At 39.9% G+C, this 10,357-nt stretch overlaps 1 non-coding gene across 1 annotated transcript; it reads left to right on the top strand.

Moving 5' to 3' along the window:
- Positions 1-3,878: 3,878 nt before the first annotated feature.
- On the top strand, positions 3,879-3,950 carry TRNAN-GUU (transfer RNA asparagine (anticodon GUU)). Its single transcript has one exon. It is a non-coding gene; the product is annotated as a tRNA-Asn (tRNA).
- Positions 3,951-10,357: the final 6,407 nt, after the last annotated feature.

Below are 10,357 nucleotides of genomic sequence, written 5' to 3' on the forward strand. Positions count from 1 at the left end.
CAAAATATTTTCAAATTTCACCCAATTTTTCTATATTTCCGGGGGGAATAAAAATTGTAGATTATTAATATGTCAAATTTTGTCAGTTCCTGTCAAGGAATTATGCTAATTTTGTGGTTTTTTAACTGTTTGTTCACTCTTCTACATATCTGTCAAACAACTACCCGGGAATATAGAATAGTACTAATTTTTCTGGAAAGGTTTTTTTTCAGTTCCATAATAAAAACTTTTTGAACGTCCGCTTAAAACAGATTGAGCCAAAGAAAAAGATTTCAACGACTTTTCCACTGATTTAATTTTCCAGCTATGATTACGAATTTTCTTCATTGATGCAGAAGTACGTTTCTTCGGAACGGCCATATTCTATTGAGTATTCTTGTAGCTTTTTCTCTTTGCAATTACCAGTTATGTTGATATGTATCAGTAGAATGAATATAATGGATAGAAAAGTGGACAAATAACAAAGAGGGACAGATATCAAATAAAAAAAAAACTTTGCATCGATGCATCAATCTTTCAAGTATCTTAGTAATTTGACTTACCTATGCAATTATTTGTTAGTTGCATTACTACAATTAAAATGGATGGAATCAATTGCAAATCTAATTATACTTCCTCTGCATCCTCGACTCCCTCACGTTTTTCTTTTGGAAAAAATCTTTTTTATTACCAATTTATCTTCGAAACAGTTATGTAAGATCCGTCCCTTGACAACTGCATTCGCTAGCCACGGAGAACCAATATCTATTTTAGATCCGTCACGAATAAGCAAGACTCGACCCATGGATACTTTTGTGTCAGATCCCCGTGTATTTAAATTTGAGGGAAAATGACGAACATCGTGGAATCTTCCCGGTTGTACTCGTAGTTGTTTTCCTCCAATATCAATAATTGCGTATCCACCAATTCTGACTCTCTCTTTCCATTTTTCCATATTTCCTCCCCCCCGAGAAAGAAAAAAATTCGTTCACAAAGCGAGTTGATTCGTTTCCAAATTTTACAACTCGAATAAGTATCTCGGTCACGTGCAAATACTGTCAAGTTTTTTGATTGTTGCTTCTTTCATGAAATCAAAATTATTGAGTCTCTTTTTCTTTTTTACTCAAAAATCAATTATTTTGTCTGCATACATTCCATCTAGTAATGCTCTTACACTTCCCCCCCCCCCCCCGTCGGGAAGTAGCAACAAATTAAATTTGGAGTTGACTACGTCTGTGAAACTTTCAAACGAATACGCTTGGATTATTCCTTCGTGTCCATTAATAGCTTCTTGTTGCACTGGATCGTTATCATTCTTTTTTCCAAGAGTTGCAAGGGGTTTCCATCGCCTGTGCGCATTGCTCAACGTTTTTTCATTAGCTATTTCTACGTTTGTGTCACTTGCCATATTTCAGGAACAATTTGTGAAAAACCCGATTCAGCAATATTTATGGATTTGGATACCGAGAAGTACTTTTTGCGTAGAAATAGGCTTTTTAGTCGATTCACTTACTTTAGTAATGTCACTACTGGTTACCACTGTAGGCGTGTTAGTTATGATTTATAGCGATAGTTATATGTGTTATGACCGGGGATATACCAGGTTTTATGCTTATTTGAGTTTGTTTACCGCGTCAATGTTAGGGTCAGTTCTCAGCCCCAACTTAATACAGCTTTACGTGTTTTGGGAGTTAGTTGGAATGTGTTCCTATCTATTAGTAGGTTTTTGGTTTGCTAGGTCAAGTGCCGCAAATGCTTGTCAAAAAGCTTTTGTTACCAACCGCATAGGAGATTTTGGATTACTTTTAGGTATTCTAGGTATTTACTGGACAACTGGTAGTTTCGAGATTTCCGAATTGTGTGATTGATTTGCCAAATTAAAAGAAATTGGATTTTCCAATCCAATCTTGACAAATATCATTGCTTTTTTACTCCTTGCAGGTCCAGTTGCTAAATCTGCTCAATTTCCGCTTCACGTATGGCTGCCAGATGCAATGGAGGGACCCACGCCCATATCGGCCCTTATTCACGCAGCTACTATGGTAGCTGCCGGGATTTTTTTCATTGCCCGAATTTATGGTCTAATTTCTACGCTTCCCTTAGTGATGCAAGCCAGCTCTTGGCTTGGTGGAGCAACGGCTTTGCTGGGTGCCACATTAGCTCTTGCACAAAGAGATCTAAAAAAGGGTCTTGCTTATTCCACCATGTCTCAGTTGGGATATATGGTTTCAGCCCTAGGCATCGGCGCTTACCAATCTGCTCTCTTCCATCTCGTGACGCATGCCTATTCAAAAGCTTTATTATTTCTCGGAGCCGGTTCAGTAATTCACTCAATTGAAAAAGTTGTTGGATATTCACCTAACAGGAGTCAAAACATGTTTTTCATGGGTGGCTTACGTAAGTACATGCCAATTACTGGAACTACTTTTCTTCCGGGTACCCTTTCTCTATCTGGAATACCGCCCTTAGCCTGTTTTTGGTCCAAAGATGAGATTATTCACGAAAGTTGGTTAAGTTCTCTTCCACTTGGAATTCTAGCTTCTGGCACAGCAGGTCTTACGGCGTTTTATATGTTTCGTATCTATCTCCTTACTTTCGAGGGGGATTTTTGCACTATTAAAACGGATTGGGTTGACTTTAACCATTTTGCGCCATTGTCCATAAGTATGTGGGGTGAAACTGAAGGAAATCTTTCACTAAATCAAATTAATCAAAATGTTGCATCGGTACGATTGGGAATAACAAAAAACAAAGGGTTTTCGTCATCATATCTAGCAAACCCAAATGGAATTACTAACGTCCATTACGATCAGAGCTTGCCGAAGCCTAAAGAATCGTCTTCTGCCATGACATTTTCTCTAGTGATGCTTGCAATACCCACTACATTAGTAGGACTACTGGGAATTAATCTCATAGGAGAAACTGCCAATTTTGAATTATCCCCGGAGTGGTTAATTAATCCAGTTCACTTTTTCGAACTTAGTAAATCTTTCAATATTTATATAAAAATATTGCTAAACTCGCGTAGCTCACTTATTTTATCTTTTTTTGGAATATTTTTTTCCTTCATTATTTACAAAAAAAGTTATAAATATTTTTATATTACTAAAAAATTAGTTGGATTTACCAAATTAGTTAGTAAATTTGGGTTGCTTGTTCAATCTTGGTCACTAAATCGGGGTTATATTGATTACTATTATGATATATGCTTTGTGCGTAATCTAAGATCTTTAAGTAAGTCACTTTCAGATTTTGATCGTTACGGAATCGACGGTTTTGTCAACGTAATCGGAGCCTTAAATTTTTTTGGAGGAGAGTTTATACGTTACGGAGAAAATGGTAGGATATCTTATTACTTATTCATAATTATTTTTGGAGCTATTTTATCATCAGTACTAATCTTCATCTTTTTCCTTTTCCATAAACTGCTACTTTCGTTTCACGAAACTCCAATTCGCGTTCATTTCTCCCGACTATTTTTCATCTTCCCCATCTTTCTAATTCTATTTTGCTTCCTCTATTCCCCCTAATTCTAGTCCTCAAAATAACGTGGAGGAAGAATCCCGCAACTATTCTACTACGCCTCCCGGAAGGGGGGAATAGAAACCACTCATTGGTGATTGATCAATACGAATCTTGGGAGGGGCTTGCCAGGTTGATCTTGACCTCGTCTCGGCCGGTTGACCCCCCCCCCCACCCTCCCACGCCCATGATTTGGGGGCCCCTCCATTCGAATGGGATTGCTATCGCCACTACCCCCCCCTATAATGAATGGGGGCTAGGGAGTACGCAAAGTTTTTGCAATGGCAAAGAAAGCTTAACTCCTTCCAGATTTGGAATTGGCTTCTGGAAAAAAGGTATTCAAGCAAGTGTGTATGGGACTGAATCCCCTACCATTTTCCCCGGTAGCTCAGCGGTAGAGCGGTCGGCTGTTAACCGATTGGTCGTAGGTTCGAATCCTATCCGGGGAGATCCGTATCTACGTCAAGAATTTCCACTAATACTAATTAGGATTAGGAGAGCTGTATTTCACATCACACATATGCCAAATCAAGTTGGCGTGACCCACCAACCACTGAATGGTTTGCTATCGCGCTATTTTAGGCCTCGACACCAACGAATGGAAACGAGAATATTGGCACGTTCCGTTCTCCCCCCCCCCCCACTTGACTAATTTAATTGGCCCATTCCAGTCATTCGATACACCGGATTGATTTAAAGTGGAAATTCTTAGATTTCGACGCCTCAATGAGATCCTTGGAGCTACTTGGGGAGGGTGAGGGGGGGGGGGGGAAATCCAAAATCTTATCGAGGATAGTTATTGGGAAGACAAAGAATTGTCTTCGTTCGCATAATTCCTGCGGAATAACCTATATCACTCCTTCCAATCCTACCTCTCAGTGGAGAGACTCCTAATTCCTATAGTAACTGTTCTCCAACTTCTTTTCTTTTTGAAATGCTATAATTAGATTTTCCGTATCAGTAAAAGGAAAATAGAGATCTTCCTCCTACTGAGTGAGTTGGCTTCCAATTCTATGGCTAGAGATCTAAACGGAGTGGGGAGTATCTAGGTGAGGAAACAACAGTTGTTTCATGACATCGAACTTTCATGAAGGAATTGTTTCATTGTTCAATCCAGTGATGCTTTACCAAACCGAAACGGATTGGATAGATATTCATAAGTTTCAAGCAACATATTATAAATAAGAAAATCCCGAAATGGGGAACGGTTCCGTCTCAGCCATTTGTTTCTATGAACCAGAAGCCTAAACCGAAGAAATCGTTCCGGGAAATCCTCCGCTACCGCGTAGCAACCCAAACGAACGGGAGTAAATATCTGCGGATATTGCAGATGTATATCTACGGAAGAGGTTTCCCTGACGTATTCGGAATCTCGCTCCTCCTCTTCCAGAGGAAGATTATTCCGCCGATTGAGAGATGAGTCGGGTTTCAATTTTGGATTCTCTTCGCTATAGAGGAAAAAATCTTTAATTTTATTATTTGACATCTTCTGAAGGCGCTGCCTTCTCATACCGTAAATGGTGTGAAGCCTCCGTGCCAGTTCTTTCGTTGACAACAAGTTGCGGCGCAGGGAAGGAATGTTAGGGTCTGGCTGGAACAGAAGCATGGGGTCCCAGATGAAGCGCCCCCCGAAGAGTCGAGTCATTTCATTCAATCGATCACAATGTGTTTCATACTCATTAGATGAATCGCCAGAGATTCCCAATTCGAGAAATTGCTCACGTAACAACATATTATCCAATCGGTTTTCCAATCTTTTAATGGAATTATCTGTTCCATTAGTGACAGATTTCTCGAAGCTGAAAAGATACCCGCTTTTCTCGCGCCACTTACTTCTCTTTCCCCTAATCTTACTGAATTCAAAATCTTGTTGGGGTATGTAATTCTGATTGTAGTAAAGAAGAATTAAGTTATACAAATGGTTGGGTTCGGATAATACCCCCATCAATTCGTAAGTCCCGCTTCGCAGGAAACGGAGACGCCAAGCCTTGCGGGACCAAGTAATCTCACGCGATATCTCTGCCGCTGAGTTTCTTAATTCGGGTGACTGTTGCATCTCGAAATCGGTTAGACTACTAATTCTCCCTCTTTTCAGAGATTTGGAAGAGCGACTTAGAGAGGTTACACCTGAGCAATACTTGGGTTTTCCAATAGGAAGAGGGGGAGGAAAACTATTACTGCGCCGGCTCTCTCCCCTACAAATTTCCGGACGTGGGAAATTATTCGAGAGGTTTTCTAGGACGCCACAAGCTAGGTTTAAGTCATTCTCTACGAGTTTGTCGATAACAATGAAATTATCTTCTTTTCCCCTATCCATTTGGAACGAATCGCGAGCTACTAATTTGGCTATTAGCTCTGGGAGATGCAAAAACATAGTGAATTCATCAATTGTTGATTCGGTTGTTGAAGGTTCCACATACCAGTTAGACAAGTAATAAAATCGCATTTTTAACTCGTCACGACCAATAAATGGAAAAGTTGTGAGAGAAATATCTGTCAAACTATTCTTTACTTCTGCCATCTTGTAGGAAGAGATTTCCCATTCAGAATTAGATTCCATCTCATTGCCCATATCACTAACAGTCGAATGTTGCCTATGCAAAGCTAATCCAATTGTGTTGCTACATACAAACTTTCTCCCTTTGGAAGTACCTATCAATAACGCTTCATTAGCGAGAAGAAGTAAATCTCGTTTACTATAACCTGCAGTTCCAGACACAGTACTCTCAAGAAGAGTCGGATTAGCCCCTACCTCGAAACCTTTGATACGTAATAGAATTGACAATTCTTTCTGACGTTGACGCCCATTGGACCTCCGAAAATTTATTAATTAGTTTAACCGATTCGGAGCTACTGAAGCTGGATCTATCCTCGCAGGTACGTGAGTCGTGGCAATAACGACATTCTCGCGGATGTCGGAGTTGCCGAGCTTGTGACCAATACTCTTCAATATTTGGCAAAGTAGAAATTTGGGATCAGCTTCTAGCTTATTATACGAACGACAAATATTCAATTCATGAATATCTTGAATCCATAATGTACAAGGAGACATTTCTTTCGCTATTTCAAAGACGATATTTAATCGGTGTACGCTCTCTTTCGAGATGAAATTTCCACGTACATTATTGAAAAAAGATCGGTTGTATATGAATTTTTTGAGTGGTAGTTTCACCACTGGAAAGTAGGAGTTGGATGCTACATCTCTAATAAGAGAGGATCTGCCAGTTTCTACAGGTCCTACTAGCAAAATTCCTTTGGATGGTAATAATCCCGATTGGAGTGAAATAGGTATGTCACGACATGGCATATTTAGTAGACTGTCTCTTCGCCTTGTTGTTGCCGAAAATAGAATATCTCTCCCAAGGGCGGAAAAAGCCCACTTCTCCGCAGGATCCAACTTACGAATCTTGTGACCCAATAGATCATTTTGCCAGAATTGAAGTAAGTATGCCAAAACGTTGGATCTATCTTGCGGGTAAGGTTCATGAAAAATCTTGTTGCTCGATAAATCATAATTGAATTTTGATTTCGATGCATACCTGTAGAGAATCTTAGTCGTTACCAAATGTTGAGTCAGTAGTTCTTTATTACTATCTAAAATATCAGAGCTTTCTCTACGAAATATCCACGAATCAATTTCATTTTTCACGAAAAGGAAAAAAAGTATATTACTTACACAATTCAAGAATCTATTGAGAGAATGAATTAGTAGATCTCTTGTTAACATTTAGCTTGTCGGGGGGAATACATTACCTTTCTCAAATAGGATCCACGCATTGGGTCTGTTAAATAGTCAATAGTAGCAAAACGTTTCCACAAATGAAAGGAATTGGAACCCGAAACGGCAGACAAAGGATGTTTCAATGACAGGAGAACAAGTAATATTGAGAGGATGCAGCAATAGGAGATAGGCCTATTGGAAAATTGAGATACCGACCATTCCCCCGGATGTAAAATCTCCGCTTTATCAGGGATTTTTTCGAGAATGAGAAGATCTGTCTCGGATGATATAGTATTAATAGAATTGTTTCCGAATATCAATCCTAGCCTTTGCAGGCTTCGGAGTAAATAGCCCTTCGCGCTACCTACTAAACCCCTAGCAATTCCTTCAGAAATTCTACGAAGATCATGATTTGAGTCGTAACTTATCTTAAGTACTATTTCCGGATATGCTTTTGTAATTAGATCGCAGAAGTATCTCCACCAGGTGGGGGTAAAAAACAGGGGTATATAATCTCCCAATAAGCTCCAATTTTCGCCGATACTGTCTCTCCAGAAAATCCAAGAGATCTTATATCTGTTCAAATCTTCTGATAATTCATTGAAATTGATGAAATGGGACGGGCAAGTAGCTTCTTCCCGGGCAGATGAATCTGCGAACCCCGCATCTTGGCGGGTAACATCCTCCCCAATTGATCCCGCTATAAATCTTGATGTTACGCCATTGAATAATGAGAATCTTAGCGACCAATAAGGTGTATCCAATTTTTTCGGTTCCCAAAAATACTCAATAGACAACCCGTTTCGATAGACTTGACTCGTGGGGGAACCATTTCTCGAGTCTAATCCATCTTTGAAAAACTTCTCCGAATTGACTCGATCTAATACCAGCAGATTCCGACGAGGTTGGGTTCGCTGATGATCCGACCACGAGTCGGAGTTTCTCGACGCCTCCTCCAAAGAAACTCCATCATTACTACACGAAAATAGGAACGAGTCTGTCGCTTCACGGGGGGATGAGCTCAAACTTGCCAGTAACCCATTCAGATCCGAAATAGAATTGGGAAGTCCATCCAAATGAGTTACTATGGTCGCGGATTCATGCAGGTTAGGCGAAATAAGTTGAATTGGTGTGAGTAAGTGATCAGCTACCTCCCCTGCCGTTTGTTTCGAAAAATTGGATGATAACGAATCTGACAATTGGAGGTGAATAAGTGAAAGGATATCAGATGAGGAGATGGCTTTCTCGTCGGAGCTCAAATAAAAGTTTTCTAACACGTCGAGATAACTATTGCTACAGTTCCCGACGAAGAAACCCCTTTTGATTCTCTGGATAAAGTTGTTTCCAGCCCGGCTCCGTATAGGTGAGTTGTTTATTTCATCCATTTGATCGGAAATGTTTTTTGGAAGACTCTCACCAATATTCCTAATTGAATTCCCCCCACGGCTTAAATCACACACAAACAGATTCCAATTTTGTCTCCCCATAATAGAAAGAGCCTCACCCGAGAATCCTGCTCGGATAGCTTCGATGCAAGACAACCCGAGAGAGGTGAAATTCGACGCAGGTTTTAGCGCAGTCGAGGAGCCTACCGATTTTTCACTTGTTAACAGTCTAGACTCGACTAAGAAACTTTTTCTTTCTTCAAGAATTGTTTTGAAAAGAAGTATCTCTTCGTCAATGTAACCATCGGATAAACTTGAGAAAAAATCAAGCTCAATACGATCCATTTTGTTCAATTTTTCAAAATCTATGTCGTCCAATTTTTCGATGCAGTAATCAACGGTATCTATCAGAATTTTCTGGCGAGTAGCCTCAGCAACAATCATTTTGGAAAGAAATAACACATCGAGAAATCGGTGAAAATATTTCTTGGTATGTCTATTGGTACTACGGAGACTGACACCAGTCTTATTTAGCAACTCGTTTCCCACTAGTGACACACGGCAGATTAATTCTGCCAAGTTGTACTTCATTGCTTCTCCCAAGAATTTCTTAACAGGCGAAACATACAAATTCCGTGTTGCATCGAGCCGTCTATACAGATTTGATTGAACATTCCTACACTGACCAATATGGGAGGTAACATATTCGTTCGATAGACGCTCTACGTCATCCTTCCACTTGAATACTGTTTCTTCAGTTGCAATTCCCGTGAAACTGATGTATACTCTGCCACCCGTCCAGCCATCCAACCAATATTTGATTCGGAAGAAATATTCAGTGGATAACGCACAAAAATAATCGTGGAGAAGAAATATGTATGTTGAGTAGAGAGGTATGATTCTATTTCGCCCATATAATCTAACTAGAGAATAAATTGAATCTAGGTTCCCCCCTCCTTCCAATTCGTCTAAAAAATTAGTATTTCCATTTTGATTAGTTGTTTCCCTAGGTATCTCTAAGGATGCTTTAAAATAGGTTGGGAAAATCTCAACGAAGTCGAAGTATCCGCCACTTGCTAACCTAAGTTTCTTGCCAGATATTTTGGTAAACGGCATATTTTTTTTCATTCCCGATGGAAAAAAGACTCTCTCGGATTTGATCCTATTACTGACGTCAATAACTATTTTCCCACCAAGAGGAAGGTTTGATTTCCTAATTATCGAAAGGAAGTTGGTGAGTCGGTTTATTAATTGATTTCTAACTTGTGAATAAGCATGTAGAACGGGAAAGCCTCCCTCATCTTCTCCATAATCTAATCCAGATATAGAGTTGCGAAACAATATTGTTTTCTCACGAGACGTAAACGAATACAAGTTGGAAAAGACTTCTTGCTCAGAGGGAAATGCCGATCCGTCCCTCCGGGGATCGGCTGAATCTGCGGATTCAGATTCAAAGGGGTACAATACTACGGAACTTAATGAATTGTTTCCCAACCGTATTGCTTGTAACCGACCCAGATCTTGCTTGTCACAGATTTCCCGGAGAAGCAACGAATCAAAATTGTTTTGGTGGCAGTCACTTCCGTTTTTGGAAACTACCAAGTTTTTATAGAATTTGAAAAACCTAACTAAATCTTGCAGATACCTACCCCCACGAACCACTTGAATCCCTTCAGTTTTCCCCTTGAATCTATCCCCGCCAAATAGTAGGGAATCCCTCCTCATTATGCGTGCCTTCCACCTACCGGAA

Source organism: Adiantum capillus-veneris, unplaced genomic scaffold (genome assembly GCF_014529385.1).
Source record: "Adiantum capillus-veneris isolate H3 unplaced genomic scaffold, ASM1452938v2 Hic_scaffold_326, whole genome shotgun sequence".
Taxonomy (NCBI): Eukaryota; Viridiplantae; Streptophyta; class Polypodiopsida; order Polypodiales; family Pteridaceae; genus Adiantum; species Adiantum capillus-veneris.